Raw genomic sequence first — 7,075 nt, 5'->3', positions numbered from 1 at the left:
AAAACACCCGCATTTTCCACAATACCACTGGGAACAGCTTTTATTGCCGCGGTTCCCCTGCCCGGTGCCCGCAGGAGGCAGCTCCAGCCTTTCACCTCGAATAACTCCGGGTGCTGCGAGGCTCACGCATGACCTGCTGTACCCCTGGAGCACGGCTCCATCACGCTCCATCTGCCTCCAGCAGGGCCGCAGGGTGCCCGGGGCTGGGGATAAAGCGGAGCGAGCGGGCAGAGACATTTCCCCGCCTCTGGTGACTCACGGCTCAGGCACGTCCAGAGCCAACAATGTGCCTTTGTGCCCGGAGATCTCAATGGATTTCTCTTTCGTGGTCTTGTCTGGTTGGCTTTTGAGCCTGTGTAAAGCCCGTAAATCCTGAAATAATGAATCCCACACAGTTTTGCTGCACCTGGCGTAAAGAAAACGCCACCCTTTGTGGACATTGAACCTGACATCTGCTGGTTTCACCGCATGCCCGCCTGCCTTTAGAACAAAACAATAAATCCAACCATTATTCATCCCCTCCCCTGCCAGTCAGGATTTGAGAGCCTTCCATCATTTCTGTCAAGTGCTCCGAGCCCCGGCCGAGTCAGTGGAACCGTGTCAAGGGCTGGGCAGCGGGACTTGGCCGGCGAGCAGAGCCTGGAGCTAATCCCGATGTGTTCGCACCCAGGGAACCCCGGCCCAGTGCCCGGGGCTGCTCCCGGGAATCCCGCTCGTGTTTTGGCACAGGAGGGAACGCTCGGTTACAAAAACCAGGTGTGATGATGACAGGGCCAGCCCTGGCAGGCTGTGATGGCAAAGTGCCACGGACAGAGCCGGACACGGACAGGGCCGGGCACGGCTGGTGCGGATGAGGAGCTGCGAGAGGAGAGGGCAGGGACAGCACGGCAGGGGCTGGGGCTGAGCCCCAAGTACCCCCAGGGGATGAGGGGACAGGGGGAGAGCAGGGCCTAGCACGGCTCTGGGTGATTTCACCTTAAACAGCTCCCACTGCAGTTTGTGTCCATCACCCACGGGTGCAACAGAGCCCTGAGGCAGAGGGAAGAAGCGACCGGGAAAAGTAACCCCTTGTAAGTGGGCTTCTCAGCAAATTTGACTTTGTACCTCCTGGTGCTGATTTAAAACCAGGACACATGGAATGGTTCCAGGATAAAGGATAAAGAATCTGGATGATCTTTCTGGGCACCAGGCCCTCCAGGCACCAGTGGTGCCACAAGGCTGTGCAGTGTGTGGTAAAGGATCAAAGGTGATTTCTGTCATCTGTCACACAGCTGAGGTGAATATGGCCTGTCCCACCTCACTGTGGTGGTGGCACATGGAGAATATCCCCAAATGGGGAGGGTGGAGACACAGAGGCTGTGATCCTAGGGCTGAAGAAAAATGGCCCAAATGCCAGAGCTGTCCAGCCTGTTTCTCTTTGTCCTGAGGGGCTGCAGTTACCACATCTATCAGAGGATGATCATGCAGGTGACTGTCAGCATTGGAGATAAGGGAAAAATTGCAGCTCAGAGTTCAAGCCAGTGGCAGTTCACTCAAACAGGCCCCTGGGAGAGAAAGTGCTTTATCAGAATTCATTCATTGCCTTCTGCCCTCCTGGGGACGTGCTGTTTTGGAGCCGGTCTGTTTTCCCCAGGGGATTACCAGGCCTTTAACCTCCCTTGGATTTCCCCAGGGCCCTGTTCCTGTGTCTGGGAGGGTGCTCAGGGATTAGCCTTGCTCCCAGGAAGAGGCACAATCCCTAATGCGCTCTAAATTCCTTAGCACCCCATGCTCACTAAGCTGCAGATGCTGCTGGAACCTGAATCACTCTGAGCTATCCCTGTCCTATCCCCAGGACTGGATTTGTGGCTCTCACATGGTCCCTTGTTTAATTATCAGGATTTTTTTTGTTTCCTCCCCTTTTAGCTGCACCTGGGCCTCTTGTCCCTCATGAGCTCTGCTCCTTGTGTGTAGCTGCTGCCATGCAGAGGTGCCCAGTGCCTGTGGGTCCCTCACCTGCACCATGGGTTCATCACACCTCATTTCCCTCACACAGCATCTGCCAGGTGCCATTTCCTGGGTTTATAAACTCAGCCAGAGAACGACAATAACAACAACAAAAACGAGAAAAAAACAGCTTTCCCAGAAGCGTTTATTTTTATTAAATTCTGTCTTTAGCCCTAGAAACATTTGTGTACTTGAGGCCTGGTTATCCCACACAAAGCAGCAGAGCCCCAGAGACAGCAGAGGTGGCAGAGGTGGCAGAGGGCTCCTGAGTCAGGCAGGGCTGGCCCCAGCCCAGGGCAGCAGCAGCATCAGCAGCCAGAAACCACACTGGGGGTGCTGGGGTCACTGGAACCTTTTCTCACTTTCCCCAGGAGCCAGCCTGCTGCTCCAGGGCCCACTGAGGCTGGGAGAGCAGAGTCTTTGCTTTCAAAACTCTCCATTTGCCTCAAGGCTGTTTTGGCCCCAAACCAGCACGTCCCAGGGCTCTCTTGTGCCCAGCATTTCCAGCTCCTTATGGCCCTGCTGTGCCTCCAGGCATGGGAGAGCAAGGAGGGCTCCGGCGCCCCGGCAGGTCTGTGTGGCTGCAGCCGCCCTGCCCTGCACTCGAGCTGGGGTTGGGAAGGAGCAGGACTCTGTCAGCTCCTCTGAACCCACAGAGAGCAGAGGCAGAATCAGCAGAGTGGTTTATCTTCACAAGGTTTGTCAGCTGATCAATTCCACTGAAGTGGTCTGGGGGTCCCCCCCTTATTTTGATAACATTGCTTCTTTTTCTGTGAAAGCTGAAAGAAACTTGCTCAATCATCTCAGAGTTTAGGGGCACTACTGGACACAACCTCTCCTCCTCCACATTCACCAGACCCATTGTCACCCTTTCCTTTTCTCCTTGCTACTCAGGCATCGAGTTTTCTGTTCAGAAACTGCTGATGTCCCCTCACTCTGCAGAAGCAAAGGGAGCTGGAAATGAAAACTGGAGCCTGAACTCCAAGGGGAAAAAAAAATCCCAAAAGGGCCCTGGCTCCCAGCCCTTGAGAGCTAAGGTTGTGTTGTTGCTTGGCATCACAACTGAAGTCACACAGTTCCAGGAATAGAGTTATTAAAGAACAACAGGAAATACACAGCAGAAAAGCTGCAGCCCATCCAGCACGTTTGGGAAGGACTCCAGCCTGGTTCCCTGGGATGGGGAGCACCAAACCTGCTGGGTTCTTTCAGCCTCCCCCAGCTGAACCCCTGCAAAGCCAGGCCTGAGCACAGGGGCAGGGCAGGGAGCAGGATCCCAGCTCAGGGGCCCCCCTTGGCTGTGTTTATCTCTGGGGCTTTTATGGCATTGCAAAGGTAAGGGCAAAGATCCCTGTCCTTGAATTCCCAGCTCTGCACCAGCTCCACCTTTACAGCACTTTGTAGGTGGGTCTGTATTGCTGCAACGGGAATTAGCACTAAAAAACAAATTAGAAGCCAATTATCTCATAACCCCCCACTTTTCACTCAAGCTTTTTGAATCCTCCCAGCGTGTACCTGAGCTGGTTCTGAGCCAGGGGATGGTGGCAGTGAGCAGCCCAGGGAGCCTCAGCAGCAGCAGCTCAGTCACTCAGTGAGAAACGTTCCCCAGGGAGAGCCCAGCACATCCCTGCAGCCCTGGGAGGAGAGCGGGGAGCAGGGCAGGGGCTGTGCCCGAGGGGGAGGCTGGACAGAGGGGAAAGAGCACGGCAGGGGCCACCCAGGACACGGGACCAGCACTGGGGACACAACCAGCCCCTGGGGACACAACCAGCCCCTGGGGACAGGGGAGCAGCAATGGGGACACGGGACCATCACTCGGGACATGGGACCAGCACTGGGGACAAGGGAGCAGCACTGGGGACACGGGACCCAGCCCCTGGGGACATGGGACCAGCACTGGGGACATGGGACCAGCATTGGGGACATGGGACCAGCACGTGGCTCCATCGGGTGCTTGGGGGTCTCTCTCAGCTCAGCAGTGCAGGTGGAGAGGCTCCTCCTGCTGAAGGTTTTCTCCTGTATTCACTTGTGCTGTGAATACCATCAGGCCACAGGGATGCTGGGATAAGGAAGTTTGGAATGCCCAGAGAACTGAGTAATTACCCCGATTCTCAGAACACAGGGCAACAACCCATGATGGGTCTTATCTGTTCTTACCTATGTAACTTTTATGGATACTCTCAAAGCAACACAATACTGTGAAAAAATGATTAGGTTGCATTAGTTCTTTAATATTTACTAAACATTTATGGAAAAAAGCAATGTACTTTCTCTTCAGATGGATTCTTTACATTTAATGTCCACAACGTTTATTCCTTTCAGTCTTTTACATTTCTCACACTGACTGGCAGTAAATTGGGTTGAAGTTATTTCTCAACCAAAGCTGCTGCTGGTTCCTGGTGCTCTTTGATAGATCATGCACTGCCCCAGCAGAGGTTATCTTACCGTGAACTGTGCCCATGACACAGCAGGATCACCTGGAATAACAATGATCCCAATCAGGGTCAGGGCCCTTCAAACACCCATTTACACCCTCAGCTCCCACAGAGGAGATCATTACCAGGCTGACTTGCCAGTAACAGTTTCCAGTTGACTTTGGCTTGTGTTTCCAGAATGAGGAGTAGAAAACACTTCCATGAAGATGCAGAAAGCCAGGGGTAGGCTGTAGTCAGTGGGACAAAATACAGGATCACAAAGTCTTTGCAGATGATGTGGAAAATGGTATCAGCACTCAATATCCCCTGGGAGGACACTGGGATCCTCGGGAAGGGCTGTCCCCAGCTCCAGGGACTGGCACAGCAAAGCCCAGAGCACAGAGCAGCTCAGCTTGACCTGAGCTGAGCTTTACCTGAGCCCACCGGGCAGTGGGGCCCAGTTCCCTGGGAATGAGGGCACAGCCCAGCACAGCCCTGGAGGGCTCTGCCAGCAGGTGCCAGCTGGAAGGGCCCTGGAAGGGTTTCCTCACTCCCACAGTAACACATCCTATGAATAACAGCAGAGTGTGACTCAAACCAGCTTGTGAGAGGCTGAATGTTTACATTTAGACCAAGAGAGCAGAGCGAGCCTGGCATTCCCCCTCCAGTGGGGTTAAGAATGGGGCTGGGATTAAGGGCACGCTCCCAGATCCTGCCAGGCTGGCTGTTTATATCCAGCATTCTCCATTCCTTCAGCCAACCCCAGTGGTGCTGCCAAGGGTGCAGAGCAGCCCTGTGCAGAGCTGGCAACAGGAGCTGCCAGCACAGGTCAGCAAGGCAGCAGCAGCAGCAGGGGCTGTTTGTGGGGTGGCTCTGGGCAGTGCTGACACCAAATCCCAGCTCACACTGCCCTGGAGCATCCCCCAGAGCTGGGCAGAGCCTGGGGTGTCCATGGGAGCACCACTGGGAGCAGGAACCCTGTGCTGAGCTCCAGGCAGCAAGCCCAGGCTGAGCAGTGAATAAATTCCTGCACAGAGGCCAAGCCCCTGCACTGGCTCTGGTGGCTGCAGGGCTGGGAGCAGGTGGGATCCCACAGCAGAGTCCTCACACAGGCAGGATGAGCTGGCTGGGTACCTTCTGCAGTCAGATGTTCTGCTGGAGCTACAAGGATTTTTCTGCTTTTGTTTTTGTTTAACACAGGAAGGGATTATCTGGGAATTCATGTTTCCCAGCCCAGGCCTGGAGGTTAGCTGCACAGGGAAGCTGGTGGCTGCAGCATGAGCAGAGGTGCAAAAAGCTTTATGTTTCTAGCTATTTCTATATTCCATGGGTAATTTGAATTTCCTTCCCTTTCCTTCCCAGCCACACAAGAGGAAAAGAGAAAAGCCTCTCTGCAAGTGCCACATCCACGGAGCCTGTGATGCCCCAGGCCTCTCCCTGGGCACCCTGGGTTCCCTGCAGGCACCAGAGAACATCCTGGGGGCACTCCCAGCTCTGAGCCAGGCTGAGCAGCAGGGCTGGGACAGCTGAGACCCCTCCTGCCCCCTCCTCTCCTGGAGTGACACTGCCAGCCCAGGCCGTAACACATTTATCACACTGATCAGCTAAATGTGATAACACATTTATCACACTGATCAGGTAAATGTGATATAACACATTTATCACACTGAGCAGGTAAATGTGATAACACATTTATCACATTGATCAGCTAAATGTGATATAACACATTTATCACACTGATCAGGTAAATGTGATGTAACACATTTATCACATTGAACAGCTAAATGTGATAACATTTATCACACTGATCAGGTAAATGTGATATAACACATTTATCACACTGATCAGGTAAATGTGATATAACACATTTATCACATTGAACAGCCAAATGTGATAACACATTTATCACATTGAACAGGTAAATGTGATTTTTATCACACTGAACAGGTAAATGTGATAACACATTTATCACACTGATAAGGTAAATGTGATAACACATTTACCCAGGCATGGGCTGGGGGTCACATCCAGCACCACCTCCAGCGAGGGCTGCACAAACCCCACCCGTGCCTGGTGAGCAGCCAGGCTGGCACCCAGCTCAGCCACCTGGGTTTAATCAGCTTCTCTTCAAGTGAACCAGGTGTCCCCACCCTGCTGCCCCTGCTGAAGGCAGCTCCAGGCTCAGAGCAGCAGCTCAGAGCAGCAGCAGTTCCTTGCTGGGACGGGGCAGGGGGATGGAGCTGCTCTTTGCTCAGCCCAGGCACAGGAACTGCCGGAGGCACAGGGCAGAACTGGTTTCAGACACACCCTGAGAGCAGAGGGTGAGAGCTGGAGTGGAACTGCAGATTGTCCCTGTGCCCAAGAGCCACAGCTGCCCCAGGCAGGGCACTGGGAGAGCCCCAGGGCCTCCAGGGGATGCTGCAGGAACACAGGGGGCCTTGGAGCTGTCCTGGCTGGGACCATGCTGGGCTCATCCTTTACAGGCTGCTCTCACTGAAGAACTTCCAGGCTCTATTTTTACCTCTAAATTTTAAAATAATTACAATTTTTATTTGCCTCTGTCAAGCCCTTCCTTTCCCAGCAGCCACCTGAAAAACTCCACCAGTGAAAAAAGGGAATAAAAATGTTTTCCTCTGTCACCAGTGGTTAACTCCAAGGATGCTGCTGCACACAGGACA

This window comes from Ammospiza nelsoni, chromosome 20 (genome assembly GCF_027579445.1).
Source record: "Ammospiza nelsoni isolate bAmmNel1 chromosome 20, bAmmNel1.pri, whole genome shotgun sequence".
Taxonomy (NCBI): Eukaryota; Metazoa; Chordata; class Aves; order Passeriformes; family Passerellidae; genus Ammospiza; species Ammospiza nelsoni.
Note: the sequence above shows the minus strand (reverse complement) of the source record.